The sequence below is a fragment of the Pelodiscus sinensis genome, chromosome 1, assembly GCF_049634645.1.
Source record: "Pelodiscus sinensis isolate JC-2024 chromosome 1, ASM4963464v1, whole genome shotgun sequence".
NCBI classification, from domain to species: Eukaryota; Metazoa; Chordata; order Testudines; family Trionychidae; genus Pelodiscus; species Pelodiscus sinensis.
The window spans coordinates 36040202-36063806 of NC_134711.1; positions in this window are offsets into that span (position 1 = coordinate 36040202).

Here is a 23605-nt window from a genome sequence, read left to right on the forward strand (position 1 = left end):
TGAGTGTGATCATATTCAGTGATTCATTCTACAGGGACAGGGAGAAGTCAGTGACAACAGAATTAAATAAAAAATTGTTCCTTTTTCCAAAGGGAGACACAACTAGCATTGATCTCCTGGCAGTACCATACAATATTATGGTTATAAAACTCTGTTGCGATGAAATGGCCCTGTGGAAGGGGCTGCCTAAAAAAGGTTAAAAGAAAAAAGTTGTTCACAATTCTTTGTATCAGCAGATTCAAACTGGAAATATCAGCTTGTTTTTCAAAACTAATGATGCTAACTGGGAAGAAAATCTCATGTTCTTGATGAAGCTCGTGCATGTTATTTAAAAGTAAATATTGATTTGCTCTGTATCTACAACATCAGTTGGCTTCACTGAGGAATCCACACAATTAAATACCGTCTACAGAAACCTATTAAAAGAACACAGTTTCAGTTCACAAACTGCAAACAAACAGGAAAATATCATTGGCCCAGATCTGATCTAATAGATATGATTATGTTAAGGATTATGCTGGTGTAAGCTAATACAAATCATCTATATATTTTCCTTAACTCTGCAAACCTGTTATAGAATAAATTTGTTAAAATAGGTCTGCATTTTTTGCCATAACTTCTTCTATTACAGTTATTCCTTGGTTGTTTTAACAGCCATACTAATCTGTATTTACATTTCCTACTAGAGAATGTAGGATTATTTTCTCTTGTTAGTTTTCTATGTCATTTGATTATGTATAGCCCAGCTAAGTATTCTTTCTGCAAAATAATCTCCTGCTAGTATCAATGGGAGATTTTATTATGCAAGGAGCACGGAGTTGGACCTGTAGTGCATGTAAAATGTTCAAGGGGCCAATGAGGAAGAATGTTAATTCCCCTCACCCCTTTTAATTTTTTTATGAAATATTTACAATGGAGACTAATTATAGTTGTTAATTATGCCCATATCAAGTACTTTGGAAACTAGATTGAGAAGTTTAACAATTTGATTGGACCTGATGTAATGGTGATACTTATGCACTAGAAATACGTCATACTTGGCACCAAACAAATCTTTATTTGCTTCCATAACTTATTATTAATTTCTTTTCAAAAGCAAAAATAGTAGGTCATTTTCTGTACTTTCCTCTGCTTTTGGACAATGCATGAAGTTATTATTTTATTACGCTAACAATATTCAATGGCAAACAATTCCTGAGTATTACTGTGCCATTCAATCCTCTCCTACCAATTGTTGTTGCCTTTTTAACAGAGTGGTTTACAACTCATTGGTGAGTAATTTTACTGTTTGCCCAGTATCCTGAATTCCATTTTCTTCCTCTGACTCACAGCATTGATGACCTATATAAAGAGAAGTTGTTTGCACAGTCCATGCTTTCTCGCTGTTGACATGCACAGGAACTGTTATAAAACCAAATAACAGGAAAGAAAACTCTTCCTTTCTCTGCATAACAGCTGCAGCAGACAACAAAAAACAAACACCTGAGATATATCAAGCTTATTTTTCAGGTGACCTCATTATGAAAAACAGGAAAGACCCAGACTCCTGTGTTTAGTTTATAAAATGTTGTTTGCCTTCACTGGCTCTGTTGGGATTTAGGGACTAACTGTATGACAGGAAACTCTACATTGTCTGATGCTATTGTTTTTCTTTTGAGTTCACTAAGTTCATCACCGTACTATTTTCTTACTAACATGTTTTTGAGCCAGTTTAACTGACTGGAATTTAATGTTTAAAAATAACCTGACAGTAGATTTGGCGGCAATTTTATCCCATCATTTTTCTTTATATATATATATATATATATAATCAGGTGATCTGAGGCAAAGCATTGACTGATGCACATTTAAAGGAAAATTTGAGGATTTTAGCTCAGTTCTGCTGGATCATAGCCAGTTACAGTAAATGATAAAGCACATGTGGTCTGTCTAGAAATATGATCAAAGACAACTTCATGCCACTCTAGCATGGAGAAACTGAGTCGATCTTCTCATCTGAGCCATGGGGAATCTGTACCAACTTTCTGTTTTTACAACAGTTCTTTTTTTCCATCACTGGAAGCTTCAGGTATTAGCTACAGATGCAGCAAACTATTTACCATGACTAGCAAACAGGTTTTAAAGGTTACTTTCAGAATTGCCTAGCATCTTTGACCTTGTACTGAAGAGGCACATAAATAAGACTAGCTTAGGAACAACATTAGAAAAAAAATTAATCTTGCCATGAAGCCAGTGCAACTTTTTTATACTGTGCATAGAGGAGAGAAGCAAAATAATTGTTAACATATGAGGAAATGAGGTAATCTTCAGATCATAACATATAAAGATATGAACTGGTATAGAAGTTGGTGTTTTGGCACACACACTCTTTGTCCATTGCTATTAGGTATGAAATTAATGGCAGAATGCCTACTACCTTCAATGGTTATGGGGTTCAATTCAATCCTATAGTTGAGAAGGCATTTTCATTACAAGCATTTATTTTCATCTAATGCCTATTGGAAAATTAGAAGCCTATTCTAGAATTATCTGTGTGAATAAAACACTAACGTTTTCATGAATAAAAAAAGAACAAAAGGTACTAATTTGACTTTGGATACCTTACAATCAGTTTTGTTTTTCAATTCCAAACTTTTGCTATAGGTATTTTGCAGAGACTATTTGAAAAATGGCAGAATTCTAAGTGTTTGAAATTTTGCATTAAGGTTTAGATGTATGGCTCCAGTACTCCTCAGAGGAAATCCTGGCTCCATTGCAGCAATTAGGAAAACTCTCATTGACTTCAGTGTGGCCAGGATTTCACCTTATGTGTTTGAACTGATTTAATTTCCTTCCCATCAACATGCAGAGGCTGTCTCCTAGGCTATGTCTAGACTGCAGGCTTCTTTCGAAAGAGGCTCTTTCGAAAGCATCTTTCGAAAGAGCCTCTTTCAAAAGATCGCGTCTAGACTGCAGGCGGATCTTTCGAAAGAGAAATGCGCTTTTTCGAAAGAGAGCACCCAGCGAGTCTGGATGCTCTCTTTCGAAGACAGCCTCTTTACATTGAAGAACGCCTTCTTTCGAAAGAGGAACTTTCGAAAGAAGGCGTTCTTCCTCGTAAATTGAGGTTTACCGCCATCGAAAGAAAAGCCGCGTTCTTTCGAAATAATTTCGAAAGAACGCGGCTTGAGTCTGGACGCAGGGGAAGTTTTTTCGGGAAAAGACTACTTTTCCCGAAAAAACCCCTGAGTCTGGACACGGCCCTAGAGAGCAGGTAGAAAGTTTCATCTTTGAAACCTATGAGATGAGAGGTTCCACCCAAGCCTATTTTGTGAGGAGGGATGGAGGTGGATGGGTGGGGCTCCTCCACTGGTTCCTTTATTTTTCTCTGCCTCTAGACATCGCTGGTCGCAGAGATGGATTTCAAAACCCAGAAGAAGAATGTATCAAAATGTTCCTTGTTATTAACTTTGGGCTTGGGGGAAGTTTTTCAGAGAATGGCTGTTTCCTTCTTTCCTGCATTCCATCCTCCTTCTGTTGGTTCACCTACTTACCGCCTGTGGACCCCAGTTAAGCTCTGCCTGGAAGAAGAACCTCTGTGGAGTCAGGGAAAAGTGGCTAATAATAAGACAGAGAAGGCACTTTTGCACTTTTTTGCTCATCTGCCTATATATGCCACAATTTTGGTGTAACTGACCACTTCTTTAAGCAATATACCGAGGTGTAGAGCTCTTTGTATATGCACCATGCACGCTATTTTAAATTTTTTCATAAATGTTGAAAAGTTAGAACATTAAAAATTACTGTTTCCACAACCACAATGTAAATATATTGTGCTCTATGGGCCAACTCGGCTCTTCTTTTTTTGTTTTTTTTTGTTTATCAGTGAAGTCTCATTGATTTAAAAAGCTTTTGTGTGAAGCATAATGAGACAGAAAAACCATAATATATCTCCTTTCACACCAAAAATTTCCAAAGCATTTTACAGATTCAACCAAGATCTGTAAAAACCCTTACACAACAATTGCTTTATCAACAACTAACAATAGTCGCCTTTAGGGTGAAATGCAGAAACTATTAAATATTCATCCCAACCCTTTGCTAGATTTTTTTAAGATAGCAAGTAAAGCATGCCTTATCCAGCTGAAAGTACGGGAGCATTCAGGTGTGAAGAATGAATTTACACAATCTGGAATTTCCATCTCAAGCTAATGCCTATATTCTTATGAGCTCAGCAATATGATATTTAAGGACTGGAGAGTTTTGTGTCTCGTCTGAAAAATGGGACCTTGACTAGAATGATAGTCTCATATACTATTGTAGTATTTTATACTCATTCAGAGGACTCACCAATGGAATTATCTGCAGTACATTAATTATCTGTAAAGATCTCCCATGTGATTGTTAACCTAGATTGATCTTATTTAGCTTGTTCAATCATACAGAATCAGAGTATAGAATAGGGCAATGAGGCTATATTAAAAGAAACTGGAGTACAAGCATGATCTGGGGAGTTTTTGAGCGAAGTATACTGAAAAATGGCAGCATTTATAAGAAAATCCCCCCACCCAGCAAAAACTGAAGAATTGGCTATATTCAATTTTTAAAAGCCCAAAATAACAATTTTAAGCAATCAATTTTACCTGTTTAGTTAAGTCTTAAAACATCTCAAATAATGTAATTAACAGGGGTTAATTTTTTGGAGAGGTTTTGGAGTCACCAGGCTTCTACTGGCCTTACAAGGAAGGATGATGTGTAGCATGTTACAAAATGGAGGACAAGGTATAGACATAAAATGTGACACACGGTATGGCAATGGGAAGAGACAATCAGGATTCAGAGGAAGAAGTGGATAAGAGTAGGATCTGGTAAACTGGAGTTTGGTTAGTAGGCAGATTTCCCAACTTCCCTTGGCTTCAGTTTAAACTATCATGGAGCCAAATCCGGAAGCTCTCATTCAGGCAAATCTCCTGTTTGATTTCATTGTACTGTAAGTGAGAACACACACTAGAGAAAGGAAAGCAACACCCTTATTCCAGATCATCTGGATTAAGCAATTTCTCTGAACCAAATCCTTCAGCCCTTATTTGTGCACAACTCCCATTGATGAAAATGGCGGTTTTGCCATCAAGATTTGACACATAACAGTCAGTTAAAGCAGATTATTCAGAATCAGCATGATATCCATGTTGCTGCCCCTCTCACATCCTTCTTTTCTCACTAATACGCACATTTGTTTGCAGATTGCAAGCCACAGCTCAAATGAGAACAGGAGTTATCTAAAAAGAGAAGCTCATGAGCATAGAGTGCATCAGATGAATCACTTACTCTGGTAGAGATCCTTTAAGCACCTGACTATGTGTGATATTTGCATTACAAACAGTAAGCGATACTTGTTGGAAGAACACTCTGCAAATAATACAAATTGCCTTAATTGAATTGAAACATCATTGCTTCTTGATACAGTATTAAATGATATATTGAAGAGATGTATCTTCTCTCACAGAATTTGTAAGAGATTGGCCATTGTCTTCAATAGGATTAGGCTAGGACCTCCTTGTATTCATTTTGCCAATCATTATGGACTCAGTACTTGATCCTGCTATATTAAAATCAATGGGAATTTTGCCATTGATTTCAACAGCAACAGGGTGAAGCCCTGGAAATTCTGTTAGTGTGATTATAGTTAACTTGAACAAGCATTGCAATAGCTGTACTAACTTTACAGAGCCATGCAATCTCTTTTCACCAATGGCTGTTATCCTTAACAAACTCGAGTTTTCGGTTTTGTTTTTCAGTGGTACACATAATAAAACTATCTGAATAATATGTAGACAAAATGGCTAGTAAATGTCATACCAAGTAACATTACTTCTGCCATTTTAATTTTGCTTTGAAAAGTTATATGAGAAATCAGAAAGAGGACCACAGAGATGTCTCTTTCCTGGACACATCAAATTGCAATCTGGAGTCTCAGCATGCCTACACATTAAATAATCTGAATCTCCTGAACAAATTGTAGGGTTCTATGACTCCTCTTTCATTTATTCATATTGCTTTAGTACAAACACCATCCATGGAAAAAAAAAAAGTATCCAAATCTGATACCTGCATTTCTCCCTTTACTGAGAGTACCATATTTTGATGACTTATTCATGCGGGAAATCTCAAAGAGCATGGAGATCCAATTCATTATGAAATGGGTTCTACAGGGTGGGGAAGGGTGAGATAGAGGGCATTTTCCTACTTGTCTGTAACATTTTCTTCTCCATATGATTTTCAGACCATAGAATCATAGAATCATAGAGCTGGAAGAGACCTCAGGAGGCCATCAAGTCCAGCACCCTGCCCAAGGCAGGACCAATCCCAATTAACTCAATTCAGCCAGGACTTTGTCAAGCAGAGACTTAAACACTTCTAGGGATAGAGACTCCACTACTTCCCTAGGTAACCCATTCCAGTGCTTCACCACCCTCCTACTGAAATAGTTTTCCCTAATATCCAACCTGGATCTCTCCCAAAGCAACTTGAGACCATTGTTCCTTGTTCTGCTATCCATCACTACTGTGAACAGCCTTTCTCTATCCACTTTGGAACCTCCCTTCAGGAAGTTGAAGGCTGCTATCAAATCCCGCCTCACTCTTCTCTTCTGCAGACTAAACAAACCCAAATCCCTCACTCTCTCCTCGTAGGTCATGCACTCCAGTACCCTAATAATCATGGTTGCCCTCCTCTGGACCCTCTCCAATGCGTCCACATCCTTTCTCTAGTGGGGAGTGGGGTCAGAACTGGACACAATACTCCAGATGTGGCCTCATAAGAGCCGAATAAAGAGGAATAATCACATCTCTGGATCTGCTGGCAATGCTCCTCTTAATGCAAGCTAATATGCCATGAGCCTTCTTGGCTACAAGGGCACACTGTTGACTCATATCCAGCTTCTCATCCACTGTAATCCCCAGGTCCTTTTCTGCAGAACTGCTACTTAGCCATTCAGTCCCTAGTCTGAAACAATGCTTGGGATTCTTCCATCCCAAGTGCAGGACTCTACACTTGTCCTTGTTGAACCTCATCATATTTCCTGTGACCCAATCCTCCAATTTGTCTAACTCACTCTGGACTCTATACCTGCCCTCCAGCATATCTACCTCTCCCCCTAGCTTAGTGTCATCGGCAAACTTGGTAAGGGTGCAATCCATCTCCTAATCCCAGTCATTAATAAATATGTTGAACAAAACTGGTCCCAGAACCAAACTTTGGGGCACTCCGCTAGAAACCGATTGCCATCCTGACACTGAGCTGTTGATCACTATCCGCTGGGCCCGACCTTCCAGCCAGCTTTCTATCCATCTTACTGTCCATTTATCCAATCCACATGCCCTTAAGTTGCTGGCAAGAATATTGTGGGAGACCATATCAAAAGCCTTGCTAAAGTCAAGGTATATCACATCCACTGACTTTCCCATGTCCACAGAGCCAGTTATCTCATCATAGAAGCTAATCAGATTGGTCAGGCATGACCTGCCCTTCATAAATCCATGCTGACTATTCCCGATCACCTTCCCCTTTACCAAGTGCTTCAAAATGGATTCCTTGAGGATCCCCTCCATGATTTTTCCAGGAACTGAGGTAAGACTGACTGGCCTATAGCTCCCTGGATCGTCCTTCTTCCCTTTCTTAAGGATGGGAACTACATTTGCCTTTTTCCAATCATCTGGGATCTTTCCAGATCTCCACAGCTTTTCAAAGACAATGGCCAAAGGCTCCTCAATGTTAGTTGCCAACTCTCTCAGGGTATGTCTACACTACCCCACTAGTTCGAACTAGCGGGGTAATGTAGGCATACCGCACTTGCAAATGAAGCCCGGGATTTGAATTTCCCGGGCTTCATTTGCATAAGCCGGGCGCCGCCATTTTTAAATCCCGGCTAGTTCGAACCCTGTGCCGCGCGGCTACACACGGCACGGAGTAGCTAGTTCGGATTAGGCTTCCTAATCCGAACTAGCTGTACTCCTCATTCCACGAGGAGTACAGCTAGTTCAGATTAGGAAGCCTAATCCGAACTAGCTATGCCGTGCCGCATGTAGCCACGCAGCAGGGGGTTCGAACTAGCCGGGATTTAAAAATGGCGGCGCCCGTCTTATGCAAATGAAGCCCGGGAAATTCAAATCCCGGGCTTCATTTGCAAGTGCGGTATGCCTACATTACCCTCCTAGTTCGAATTAGGAGGGTAGTGTAGACATACCTTCAGTCCCCTCGGATGTATTAAGTCCAGACCCATGGATTTATGTACCTTTAGCTTTTTTAAATAGTTCCTAACCTGTTCTTTCCCCTTCAAGGGCTGTCCACCTTCATCCCATGTTGTGTCACTTAGCGCATTAGTCTGGGAGCTGACCTTGTCCGTGAACACAGAGGCAAAGAAGGCATTAAGTACTTCAGCTTTCCCCACATCATCTGTCGCTAGGTTACCGCCTTCATTCAGTAGGTGCCCCACACCTTCTCTGATCACCTATTCTTGCTAACATGCCTGTAGAAACCTTTCTTGTTATGCTTCACATCCCTTGTGAGTCGCAATTCCAATTGCGCTTTCATCTTCCTGATAACTCCCCTGCATTCTTGAGCTATACATTTATACGCCTCCCTAGTCATCTGTCCAAGTTTCCATTTTTTGTAAGCTCCCTTTTTGTGCTTAAGTTCACCAAGTATTTGCCCAGTAAGCCAAACCAGTCTCCTACCATATTAGCTTCTCTTGCTACGCATTGGAATGGTTTCTTTCTGTGCCTTCAGTAATGCTTCTTAAAAATACTGCCAGCTCTCCTGGACTCCTTTCTCCTTCATGTTAGCATCCCAGGGGATTCTGCCCATCAGGTCTCTGAGGGTATGTCTACACTACAGTGCTAGTTCGAACTAACTTAGTTCGAAATAGTTAATTCGAACTAAGCTAATTCAAACTAACGTGTCTAGAACTAAAAACTAGTTCGAATTAGCGTTTTGCTAATTCGAACTAGCAAGTCCACATTGAGTGGACCCTGAACAGGGCTTAAGGATGGCCGGAAGCAGTGCCAGCAGGGCATCAGAGGAGGACTTAGAGCGTGGAGATGCTGTCTCAGGCTAGCCGATTGCTGTGCTTAAAGGGTCCCGACTCCCACCCCGGACAGACAGTTCTAAGGGGTGCCCCGCTTGCAAAGAAGTCCTGGCTTGGAGTGCCCGGAGTACCCACACTGGGCACATCACACCACTCGGCCATCAGCCCGGCTGCACTTGCCGCAGGCTGCCATCTGGGGAGAGGGGGCAATCGGGGGGCTGCAGGAGAGCTTCCACCCCCAGAAGCCCGCAGGGCCAGCCCAGTCCTCCCCATCGGGGGCTCGTACCCCATTCCTCCCTCACCTCCTTCCACTTACCCTTCCCTAGCCCCCCTTCTTATTGATGTACAAAATAAAGATAACGTTTCTTCCAACATTGACTCTGTCTTTATTGAACAAAACTGGGGGAGACTGGGAAAAGGAGGTGGGAGAGGGAAAGAGAAAGGCTGGGAGAGGGGAGGGCAACTAACATGATCAGGGGTTGGGAACAGGTCCCAGATGAAGAGAGGCTACAGAGACTGGGACTGTTCAGCTTAGAAAAGAGGAGATGGTGCGGGGACAGGATAGAGGTCTCTAAAAGCAGGGGTTGGGTGGAGAGGGTGCATTCATAAAAGTTTTTCATGAGTTCCCATAAAGAAGGACTAGAGGACACCAAAGGAAAGGAATGGGTAGCAGGCTTGAAACTAGTAAGAGAAAGTTGTTCTTCTTCCCAAAGCAAATAGTTAACCTGTGGAACTCCTTGCTGCAGGAGGCTGTGAAGGCTACAACTAGAACAGAGTTTAAAGGGAAGTGAGATCAAGTCATGGAGGTTGGGTCCATGGAGTAGTCTTAGCCATGGGGTAGGAGTGGTGTCCCTGCCCAAAGTTTGTGGAAGGCTGGAGGGATGGCACGAGACAAATGGCTTGGTCACTGTCTTCGGTCCATCCCCTCTAGGGTCCCTGGGGTTGGCCGCTGTCGGCAGACAGGCTACTGGGCTAGATGGACCTTTGGTCTGACCCAGGACGGCCATTGTAAGCTCAGGGTCGGGGATCTCAGTGGACCCCCTTGATTTTCATGCACACCTGCTCCTGGGTGGCCAGGTTGGCAGCTCTCCTGCCCTAGCTGGCCACTTTCCTGTGCCTAGTGCGGAGATCGTGGACGAGGTCCACGATGTCCGCACTAACCCAGGCAGGTGCCTGCCTCTTGCGGTCCAGGGCAAGCTCCCGGGAGCCGCCAGCCTGGTCCCGGGAAGAGGGGGTGACATCGGGTGGGTGGCTTGAGTCGTGCCAGGTGCAGGGTCTGCTGGCTGGGTGCTGGCAGGCTTGCACATGGCACAGGCACCGTAGCCAGCCCGTGCCCCTTTAAGGGGTCCAGGGCCGGGAAGGGGGCATAGAGTTTCCCTGGTGTTGGCCAGAGTGGCCACCAGGGAAACCTGGGGAGGGCTAGCCTCCCACTAGTTCGAATTAAGGGGCTACACTAGCTAGTTCGAACTAGGCTTAATCCTCGTAAAATGAGGTTTACCTAGTTCGAACTAAGCGCTCCGCTAGTGTAGCGCCTATTAAAGTTAGTTCGAACTGTGCACAGCCCCTGTTTGGATTCTTCAGCATTTGTACCAAGAAGTTATCCCCAACATTCTCCAAAAACTTCCTGGATTGTCCACTAATAGATCAAGAAGATTTTTTTTTGAACTACTGAAACCTTCTCTCCCTCCCGTAAACACCATAATAAGCGTGCTACAAGTATACTTTAAATTTAATTTAAAAAAACTAATAGACTTCTAAACTTCTTAAAGCCTGAATGTTGTATGTATATCAGCTTATCCAACAGTCTTAATTGGCATTTTAAATTAAAAAAAAGCAAGAATGAGATATATTTCCTTTTTGTGTGCTATGCCTTACACTCTGAGTCACCAATGGAGTTACCAACATCAACACACTACCCAGCTGGATGACAAGTTTCAAGTAGCCTCCATAGGTAGTTTCAAATACTGTTGTTTGCCGTCTGCTCTTCCACCATTATCTCAGCAAAGCAGCAAATGACAAGTAAGCAGGCCCATGCTGATGATGCAAGTGGTGTGACAATTAAAAATGGTGTTTTCTCTTGGCAGTGCCTCTCAAAAAGAAAGCAAGAATTAATGTGTTCCTTGCAAAATAGAGACAACAATACAGTATGTTACCAGAAGCTGGATTGTCCTGCTGCAAGCATGTCAACTGGATTCTGTAGTTTATTTTATTTTAGGTGTAATCTGCTTTAACTAAACCAAACAGTACAAATGTCTTGTTACCACCTTCCATTCACAACCAGAAGAAACAACAGATTGTGTTCAGAGTAATGATGGTCATGAACCACAAGATACTCAATTATATAATCCCAATCATTATTACTATTGTAGGACAACAGGTCTTTCTGAACCAGAACCACTTAAAAACTTAATTGCATTTTCAGAAAGATTAGCAGTTAATTTAGTAAATCTCATTATCCTCTCTCTCATTGTCAATTCACGGACAAAATTGCCATCAATCTTAGCAATCCTATTCTGGTGGGGGAATGGACAAAATGACCTAAGTGATCATTTCTATCTCCAATTTTTTTACTATTTTTCTCAGGTGATCAGAAACATTAGAAAAATGTATAATTTAAAACTATACAATCGCTAATAGTATATTTCACTCTTATATATTGAGTTTTAGACTACTTTTATCACCATAAAATCTGAGCACCATTCTGTAGAGTTAAACCATCAGCAGATATGGAAATGTTTTTTTTTATCTGTACATTTTCCAGTACATTGTTCTCACCTAGTGTCTGGCACCCACTGCTCTTTTGGAGAAGCACTATTAAAAATAGTTAATCAGGATAACTGATCAATGTACATAAAAGAACTTGTGCATAGCTCAAGTAAATAAGCATTTATTCATGTTCATGTCACAAATCTTAGCAAATGCACTGCAATTAAATGAAAGAAGTAAATCAGAGATATGGTACATTAGTAAAACAGTATTATATTAGAAAGGAGAACACATTTTCAAAAAGGTTTACTGGGAGATACAAGGTTTACACAAAACCATTTCATTCCTGAGCTCAGTTTGGGAGCAACTACAAACAATTTATTTACTGATGATGGCTGTGAAATATCTCTAGTTCCTAATAGAAAACTGTCCACTATTCAAATATCACAATTATATTTGGTAGTAATTACTGCCCTTATCAGCAGCGATGTAAAACACTGAGGGTATGTCTACACTACCCTTCTAGTTTGAACTAGGAGGGTAGTGTAGACATACCCTGAATGACCATGGAGTCTGAACTACCTTTGTACCTACCGTCCCTCTAGTTTACAGCTGAAAACATTGTTGGTACCAGCAAGTGACCTTCCATTCTAAAAAGATCAGTTTTAAGGACTGTCTGTCTCACTCCTTTTGTGGCAATTAAATTCACTTAAAAAAAGGGAAAATTAATTTCTTAATAGGGTGTTTTGACTAAGTTGTACATGAGTGACTATAGATTTTAAACTTCTTAATTTCCACATGATCAACTTGAGATGGCTTAAAGGAGTCTGATTTTCAGAAAATGCTGAGCACTTGTTCTCTGGATTTCCTTCTAGAGACCAGACTTGTGGTAGGTTTTCCGTCTGGAGCCACTTTTCTTCTCTTCCTCAGCATGTCCTTTAAATTTTCCTGGTCTAGCTCCACTTAAGCTGTCCATGTCAACAAAAGTTTTTTTTTTTTAATTAAATGATCTCAAACACAAAGACTTGACGGCAATTAAACAGTACCCCCCTGATATCAACAAATATCATATAATACCAAGATCCTGAACATGGAGGAGGCACATAATGCTGGAACATGAAATCAAACTGTTCTCACCGCAGCTAATCAACATGTTTCCTATTTCATTCAAAGATGAAGTAACACTTCAATTTGCTGCCATCTATTGTGGTAGATTTCCTCAGTGAAGCAGCCATTTCAAACAACAAAACTTGTTCACTCATCTACTATAGATAGTTTCCTGGGAAAATACATTCTGGAACTATAGAATGAGCTTTAAAGATACTGGTGAACAGAAGACCTATCTAGATATCATGCCACACACAATGACATCACCATAGTTATTTACTGTATTCAGAACATATTTCATGTAAGTGCTTGTTATGAAATCAGTGGCTGATATGAAGTATTCTGTTTGCAACATATTTAAAGCAAGTCTAATACACAAAATGCATTTTTAAAAATAATCAAATGGAAACATATAAAATTGTATAATTTCACAAAAGAGTGATTACATATCATCTGTAGGCTTGTATCTCTGTTATAGGCTCATTATGCACACCCTCTATAATTAGTTGTTAGAACATTAAAAATGTATCTTTTTCCATTTATCCCATATGTCACAAAATATAAACTTCCTCCTACCGCATTAGTCTAATTGCCAAAAAGAACACAATTATTCCAGTCTTTAGGGTGAAAGAAACCACAATTATAATGCAAGACAGTCAAATTCTCCAGGGTGTGTATTTAGCTGGGTTTTTTAAAATGATGACGAGTATGGGCAGAATTACAGAAATAGCATACAATTCAGATTTTATTTCTCCCTAAAATTAATAAAACATCCTACGAATCACAAGACTTCTAGGTTTTAAACATCATAATTACAAATACTGAAAAATAAAAGCCATATAGAATGGCAAGGTTGGTTGAGATGGCTGGAAAGACTTTATCAGCTGCTTGCTATTCTCTGAATGGCACTGATAATGATTGAAAACATTTCTTAGACTGGATGCCAGCTCAGAGCACTGTTAATAGTAAGCAGATGATCATCAGTTTAATTTAAAAAGTTTCCTGTCAAAATGCAGCCCTTTTTCATATCTTCACTTATACTTGTCCCCCAGCTATTACACAATTCAGATGTACTGTAAACAGTCTGTACCACTATTGTTACCATTTGTCCACACCAGGGATTCTTACACTGCATATTATGTAATAGTAATTTATATCAAAACCACTAACTAGCAGATAGAGGCTTGATTTGAAAACGAATACAAAGGAAAGCAGGCTACTGGTGAATGAACAAAAAGTTGTTTCCTGATTTTGTAGGAAGCTAATCTAACATGTACATATACGGTAAGACAATTATAATAAAAGCCAAAGGTTGCTTGCCATAAATTAGTGAAACCAACCAGGAAATGGAGAAATAAGCCAAAATTTTGTTAAAAATTAGCACCTGCTCTTCTGCTATCTGAATATCAAAGCAATTATTCTGAGTATGGCTGCAAGAAGTATGTTTAACAAAAGCTGGCACTTGACCATTTTTGTCCAAATATGGGGATTCTTCCAATCCACATTTTAACCCAAGTTTGCAGACATGTTTGAAGAGGTTGGTTAACCTTTGCATTGGTTTTTGGTGCTAAAGAGATTTATGGTTTCAAATGAAGAACATGAAAAGTGTCAGTGTTTTATAAAGTTTGGATACAATAACAGTCAGAGTGAGATGTTTTCGGTTATATGTGTTCTCACTGTTCATTGCACCAGGGTTTATGTTAGATTGATTTGACCCCAACTCAAGCAGAAGTGAACCACGGTATGTTGTCTCTGCTGTTCTTACATGATTCTAAAGAAGCAAATATACCTTTATAATTTCAGCAGGTATTAAATTCCCTGTGGGTATGTCTACACTACAGCGTTATTTTGAAATATCTTATTTTGAAATAGTTAATTCGAAATAGCTTATTTTGAAATAACGTGTCTTCAAGCAAAATGCATTTCGAAATAGCGCGTCCACACTCAGCGGATGCTGAATTACATTTAAGGCTGGCCAGAACGAGGTCCGGCAGGGCATCAGGTCAGGAGTTACTTTGTGTGGCTGCTGCCTGAGGCTATGCGAGGTCTGTGCTTAAAGGGATCCCCCCTGGACAGCCGGTTCTCAGTTTTCCTTGCTTGCTTGCCTACCTCGATGAGGAACAGCAAAGCATTTTGTCTCTGTGTGCGCTGGTTGCCCTCACTTGGGACATCACAGCAATCCACAACATGGAGCCAGAGCTGCCCCTGGGCACTCTGGTGCTTCTTGTGGATGCATTGCTGTGAGCCTAGCTGCACTTTCTGCAGGCTGCCATTTGGGAGGTCCATCAGGGGGCTGTCAGTATCCAGGAGGCCCTGTGGGAGAGCTTCTACCCTGAGGAGCACTAAGAGCCTCCCAGGTCTGCCCCATTGGGAGATTGTGCCTCATTCCTCCCTTATGTCCTTCCACTTACCCCTCCCTAACCCCCCTTCCTGATGTTATATAAAATACATGTATTTTCATGAACACAAACTCTCTTTATTTAACAAATCTGGGGTGGGGAGGGGGAATGAAACTCTGGTGAGACTGCGGAAAGGAGGTGGGAGAGGGGAGAAGAGAGGGTGGGAGCGGGGAGGGGGAATCCTGGGAGCAGGGAGATGGAAGGCGGAAGCAAGGGGAAGAAGGGGGAGGGGAAGCTCAGGGCTCAGGGTTGGGGGTCTCACCAGACCAACTTGATTTTCATGCAGATCTGCTCCTGGGTTCGCATGTGGCCTTTGGTGGCCAGGCTGGCAGCTATCCTGCATAGACGGCCGTGTTCCTTCGTCTAGTGAGGAGATAATCATGGATGTTGGGGGCATCCCTCCCAAACCTGAATTAGGTACATGACCTCCACCCTGGACCAGGAAGGGGCCCGCCTTCTCCGGGCCCTGGCAGGCTCCTGGGAGCTGGCAGACTGCTCCTGGGGAGCAGGGGAGGGCTGGCTGCCAGTGGCTTGCTGGCTCATGTTTTGGGGCCACTGGGTCAGGGGTAGTGACTGCTGGCTCTGGGCTGACAGGCTTGGAGTTGGCACAGGCACTGTGGCCAAAGTCAACCCCTTTAAGGGCTCTGAGGTGGGAGGAGGGAGAGGAGTGTTCTTAGTTGAGACTGGAGTGGCCACCGGTGCACCCTGGGAAGGCTGGAGGTCCCCTATTTTGATATAAGTGTCTACACAGCACTTATTTCCAATTAGCTATTTTGAATTTGGCATTGTTCTTCGTGGAATGAGGTTTACCAAATTCGAAATAAGCTCTCCGCTATTTCAAATTAATTTCAAAATAGCAGTTTGGCTGTGTAGACGCTAGGAAAGTTATTTCAAAATAACAGTTGTATACCTACAGTGCACACCTCTTACCCAGTCAGTAAAATGACTTTTTAGGAGAAGCAATCGCTAAGACTGGCACACAAGCTCCAAAAGTCTTGCTCAACTTTTTAATATTATTCAGACTGTTTAAGCTCTTCAGGACAGGGACTGTCCCTCATTATGGCTATGTCTACACCGTAGAGATTTCTGGGATACCAGAGGTATCCTGGAAAAATACTGCCTCATCCAGGGAAAATGTTTGTTCTTCTGAATTTTTTTTGGAAGAGCAGATGTGCTTTTTCAGCATCCCTGTAAACCTTGTTTTATGAGGAAGAAGGGATATTCTGAAACAGAGTTATTTTCTAACATTTGGCCCAGTGTAAACAGGCCAAATATTGGAAAAGCGTCTTCTGAAAAAAGAAGGGGAAAAAGCTATGCAAATTGTGATTCACAATTTGCATAGCTTTTTCTGAAAGAGCAGTGCAATGTAGACATAGCCGTATGTTTGTACAGTGCATAGAACGGGGTGGGGAACTTTTTTTTTCTGACCTACAGAAAAATCAGTCCAGAGCTGTACACAAGTGGCAAGCAAAGAAACAAGCAAACAAGCAAACAAACAAAAGACACTTTCTAATGCAGCTTCTAACTAAGAAGGATAAAGACATTTTCCACATTCCCCCTCACATACCAGGCTAGTAGATTTTGTGTACTCCAGCCCTGTGGGGGGAGGGTGATGGCAGTGTCTGGAACACCAGCAAAGTCTCTCAAATATTGGGGGGGAGCTGTGAACCTTGGGGGCCAGATCCAGGCAAGGGGGGTCACATCCAGCCCCCAGACCTTAGGTTCCCCATCCCTGGAATAGAAGAATGGAGCCTGATCACAGCTTGGGACTGTAAATGCTACTTTAAACAATAGTATTACTATTCAATACATACTATTGAATCACTCAAACAGCTTTAATTTTGCCCTGTAATGACACCAGGAGGGAAAAACAACAAACTAAAATGAGAGCATTTCTAAAAAATTAGTTTTATTTAATCCAGGACCATAAATACTAAAATGCATTAACCATAATCCTACGGTTATAGCATGATGTCAGTACAGGGCAAAACAATTTTATTTGGTGAATTTAATTCTGCAATTCATTCCATACATTAACATGTTTGTAATTCTTAAGTCTAAATTTCTAGGAAGTTTTTGAATACTTGCAATGTCTTTCAAATGTAGGTAAATCTAACATATATATATATATATATATATATATATATATATATATATATTAATTAATTTGGGAATTTAAAAAAAAGAAGTATATCCTTGGTGGAGTTCTAGATTGTTAAATACCTATACAAAGTATTATTTGAAAAAAAATTAGGATTATAAAGTAATTTCTAAGAACCCTATTACATTTCTATATAATCTTAATGGTTTCAAATTTATTACATTGTACGGGAACTCTTCATAAAGATAGGAAGTACTTAGCTCAGTCTGTGGAATATCTGGCATACCTGTTGAAGAAAGAATTTCTCACAGAAGGGGCAGCACCTTGCAGCCAGAAACTGCAGTAGCCACAGCTGTGAAAGATTTGGGAAAGAGGTAGAGCAGGCCAACCAGGACCACTCCAAGGACCAGTGAGCAGGAAGGAAAGCTTCATATCTCTGAAAACAAGGGTATTTTTATTTAGATCCATCACACCCCCAGACACCTCCACCTGCAAGTGGGCAAAGGAAGGAGTAACTTATCTTAGCCTTGGGGTAAGGCCAGATTCCTGAGAAGAAGAAATTACTCCATCAGTGGCTATAGATTCCAAAGAACCTGGGTTCTAATGAATTTACAGGATCTAGGAACTGTGATGTTGTCTGTAATGCTCCTGGACATATGTAGCATCCTCCTTTAGGAAGTGGTCAAATAAAAAGACCAATTGGCCCTGGACACCAGATATTGATGGAGGGTACATCTACAAAGTAGTGTTATTTCAGAATAACTGATGTTATTCCAAAACAACATAGTTCGTGTCTATACTACAAGCAATTATTTTGACATACTGTCAAAGTAATGTTGAGTTGGAGGACTTATTATTTTGACTCCCATAACCGTCATTTTACAAGAAATAAGGGAAGTCAGAGAAAGAGTGCTTTTTCTTGGACTTCCTGCTGTGTAGACAGTTCAAAAGGCTGAAATAAGCTATTTTGACTTAAGCTATGCAATTGATATAGCTCAAGTTGCTTGGCTTATTTCAGCTTTAGCCCTGCTGTATAGATGTACTCTAAACATACATCTAGACTAGAGAACTTTTCCAGGATACCAGAGATATCCCGGAAAAGCTCTGCCATGTCCAAGGAATGCATCTGCTTTTCCAAAATAAATATCGGAAAAGTGGACGTGTTTTGTTGACATCCCTGTAAATCTCGTTTCATGAAAAAGAAGGGATGTTCTGAAAGAGAGGGGTTATTTTTTACATTTGGCCCTGTGTAGATGGGAAGGAAAAGCCTCTTTTGGAAGAAAAGCGGAAAAAGATATGCAAATTGTGGTTTGCAATTTGTGTATCTTTTTTCAACTTTTCTTTGCAGTGTAGACATAGCCTGAGAGACCTACATGGCTATCTAGTCATGCCAGCAGCTTACGCGTAGATTTGTGACTGCAATTTACATATAACAATCTGCATGTACATATCTAGGAATTTGTAACTATTACATTAAACTTGGCCAAAGGGCCATTTCTAATTCTTCAGGACACAAAGTTTTGAAAGGTAGAAGTTGGTCAGAGCTAGAGCACAGTAACAAATTTAGCAATGAGTCACAGTTCACTAATTTGAACTAAATGATCACCTACTCTCTCCCCAAAAATAAGGCTTTAATTAAAGCTTCCTGCGTGTATGACTCTGTCTTTTTCTTAGTGACAGCGTAACACAGTAGCCTAGTGACTAAATAATCTTTTTTTTATTTTATCTCCTCCACTGCCTCCGCCTCCCCCTCTTACTCCCCCACCTTGGAAGGAAGCTACAGCAATCTGGAAGCAAAAGTTCTTTGTTCCTCTTTAAAAAACAACTTATATTTTTTTGCCACAAAAAAGGGCTTAAATCTCACTGCACATACTTTAGACAATTTGATTATAGGGTAACATTTTCAAACTTTGGTTCCTAAGGCTACATATCTAAAATGGTTTTCAGAAGTGTTCAGCATTATCAAGTCTGATGGGTCAGTAGAGTTGCTAGGTGCTCTGTATCTCTAAAAACAAGGCAATTTTTACTTAGATCCCGCATTTTGAGAGGCTGCATTTGAAAAAATATTTGTGTTTTCTGCCTTGTCAAATTCATTAACCTGTTTTGCTTCTGTGTCTTCTTTTCTTTCTCCTGAATTATTAGTCTTTCCAGAGGGTGGATACTACACTGAGGTTTTTCCAAATTTCTGGGCTACTTTCCAAGTAGGGTCTTTAAACAGATGTTCCCAGTGAATTTTATCAACAGATAGTTTACTCAAGTTCAAAACCTGTCAGAAAGTCACAGAAAGACACATCTCGTTTCTAGGTGATTAGTTTATATATAGACACACAGCTCATGGCATGGTATAAATCTTAACACTTACACAGCTCACTTATTAACACAACTCAGTATGTGCAACTTCCCCATTCAACACTGCCTCATACACTTATTTTTAAATCAATGGCCTTTTAACAAATGTACATTATTTTCAGTGGAGCAGCAATAATTTCCTTCTACACCTTCTCACGAAAATGTTGAGACTGTGGTTTCCCCAGATATAGAATGATTGGTATATAGCTATCTCATGGGGTTATTAGGACCAGTGGTTTATACCACTGAAGGCTGAAAAGAGCTAAAGTCAGTAAGGGTACATCTAAACTACATGGCTCTGTCGACGGAGCCATGTAGATTTGTTGTTTTGGCAAAGGTAAATGAAGCCGCGATTTAAATGATCGCGGCTTCATTTACATTTATATTTACATGGCTGCCACGCTGAGCTGACAAACAGCTGATCAGCTGTTTGTCCGCTCAGCGCGCTAGTCTGGACGCTCCCCTGCCGACATCAAAGCCCTTTGTCGGCAGCCCCGGTAAACCTCGTCCCACGAGGAATAACGGGGCTGCCGACAAAGGGCTTTGATGTCGGCAGGGGAGCGTCCAGGCTAGTGCGCTGAGTGGACAAACAGCTGATCAGCTGTTTGTCGGCTCAGCGCGGCAGCCATGTAAATGTAAATGAAGCCACGATCATTTAAATCACGGCTTCATTTACCTTTGCCTATGTGTCTAATCTACATGCCTCTGACGACAGAGGCATGTAGTCTAGACACAGCCCATGAGCTGAAGGTGCTTAGGTCTTCTCCCATTCAACATTTATGAAATAGGGATAATAATAATATGCCACCACAAGGGTTTGGACGGGATATACTCATTAATATATGCTAGGTGCTCAGATACTACGTGGATGGGGGCCATATAAAGTTTAGACAGAACATGAAATGTTGTGGCCAAAGATCCTCTAATGTCAACTGGCAAGGAGTGCAGGAGGGTGCATAGATGTTACTAGGATCGCTTAGTTCCACTTTGTACCTTCTACTTCACCAAAGAGTGTCATGGAAGATCTAAATAAAATACCAGTATCATGGTGAAACAGATGTACAGATATTGTGTATGGAGTTATGTATATGTACTGAAATTTAGGCTCTTAAAATCTATGGCTAGGGATTGGTCACCAGCAAAGGGGAAAACAGGTATTATGTCAAACAAAAATATTTATTTATCCGCTGTTTACAAGTAATTATGTATGGTCAGGGCTGGCCCGAGCCCTTTTGGGACAGAAGAAGAGGGAGACCTCCCTAACCTGAGATGAAACTCACTGCTTCCTCTAATACCACAGGCTCCCCAGTGCTGAGCCTCAAGGGCCAGAGCCAGGCAAGCCGGGGGGGGGGGGGGATGGCACATGCTGCCCCCATGCCTAAATTTCCCACCCCTGTTCTAATATGTTACAGAGATAAAGAGGACCCTCTGGCATCCTTTGCCTGGGAAATAACAGTGCAGCAAGTTTGCCTCATGAAAGAGGGGTCTCAAACAGGCTTGGCTGGAAACACTGGAAAAGACTTTGGGTGAAATAATCTTCTTAAGACAAGAGGAAACTTCCTAGTTAAGTTTAGTATTTAGAAACAGAAATGTATTAGTCAAGGAACACATGCTTATTTTATCATACCTGTGCTATTTCTAGGCGCAGATGTCTTGAAATTTACTTACTGGGCAACTAATTATTCACTTCTTTGACATTGCACTGGAGTTAGAAACATAGTTGCAATATAAGGTATAATTCAATCAAAGTGATATGTTGACACCACAAACCCTGGGAACAAATTGATTGGTTTATTAATAGTGCAAAGCCCTAAAAGTATTTATGAATCTTGGGTTTATTCAAGAGCAAACCAGTTGTATTTGTGATATTTTATGTTCTGGCCATTTTAAAGTGCCCACAAGCAAAGCCTGGGCATTTATGTGCACAAGAAAAGAGATCTTGAAAATGCCTTTTGAGCAGAAAAAACCTTCTGGTTTGGTTTCACAGGGAAGAAACACCAGTCTGAATCTTGCAGCAAAATAATTGATGAGGGACTCAATTAGAAAACATTAACCTATTTCTAACCACAAGTTTCACCACCAGAGGGAATGACCTAGCCCCCATATTTTTAAATTATGCATCTTAACTCCATTGCCCAAAATCCTTCTTGTATTCTCAGGTTTGTATTGCATTTAATCATTGTATTCAGTTAGCACCCATTCCAATCAATGTGCATTCCGTGCAGGAACTGACATCATAAATCACCTAGTTGGTGAAACTTCAGGAGTTCAGGTATCAAAAGAGTTCACATTCAAATCTCCAAATGTTTGATAGAATAACAGTGTGATTACCATGGTGATGAGTGCAGCATAAAACTAGGACAGAATACAATAGATAATTTGAGAGCTTGATGAGACCTCTTCCACAGTCCTTCTTGCCCTTCCTTTGTCATAACTCACTGTGCTCTGCGGCTGACCCTAGGACTGCAGTATTAGCAGAGTTTCTTACTATTTAGCGCTGTTCCAATCAACCCAGCTGCTTCACACTAGTGCTGATGCTTCAGTTTTTTAAATGATCATATATTCCTAAAACATCAGTTAACTTAAATTCTGTGCTATATAATGTCTTACAAAATTACACGACAACCTGTATTTTTTTTTATTTCTATAGATATAGTAAACCTTTCTTCATCTATAATGTTTCATTTTAGAGGAGTCAATATTTCACAGACATTAAGTAATGGAAGCCATTATATCTGCCTAAGCAATATATTATCTATTCAGACACAGCTTTGCTTTCTGACTAAAAGCAATCCTTTTCACTAGTTCCAACTGAATCATAAAAAATCCCCCTGATGTTCTCCATGTTGTATCACTACTTATTGTACAAGGAGAGACAGAGAAGCTCTTCAGGCTCATTAAACTACTTTTTGCCTTTACACATTTGCATATTCCAAATTTAGAGCCTATTAACTGATGCTAACTAGTGTTGTTGCTGCACTGTGATGTGTGAATTCAGAATCTGTTGAATTTACCAGGAACTGTCTGGATTTTCTGCATATGTTGCATGTCTCTGAGCCAACATAATTAACTTTCATAGTCCAAGAGGCTCTGCTTTTAAACAATAAATGTGGCATCCAGCCATGAAATAAAATGGTGTTTTCATCTTTTATTTTATCTGAAAATATCACTTCTTTTTACTGGAGAAGAATCACTACATCAAAGTGGTTTCATAACTTATAAATTACTAAATTTACAGCACAAAGGTCTAGAATGATTATTGCAAAAATAGCCATTTAAGGTGTGTGTGTGTGTGTGTGTGTGTGTGTGTGTGTGTGTGTGTGTGTGTGAAAGTGAAATCAGTGCAACCAGCACTAGTTCCTACAACCTTCAAGACTTACAAATGCTTCATAAGCTCCCCAGACTCATGCCCACTATTTATATTTTGTTAATAAAAAGGAGCTCTGTTAGTCTGGAGTTCTTTGTGAAAGCATGGGCAGGGGGTTATACAGTCCTTCAAAGAATCCCAATAGCAGAGTGTATTATCCAATGTTAAATATGCCTCTGTGGATTGACTGTGCTTGATGCCACATAGCTTTTATTCAAAATGTATTGAAAGTCAGAGACTTCACACAAGATAAAGGCCTTATCCACCGATATTTGTTGATGCTGTCATAAAGAAAAAAGAACCCTGGCATATATGCTGTAGGGCTGTCCAGTAGTGAGGCAGCCGAAGAAAAAGGTGGATAGAAGAGTTAAAATGGTGCTTACACTTTCAGCAGCCAAATGTCAGCCAAAAATTATATCCTTGCATATTTTACCTGCTAATTTGGGTTTAACTCTGCCATAAAGACTTTGATTCTTGAGGGCTGTCACGGACACCAAGAGTGAGATTTTAGA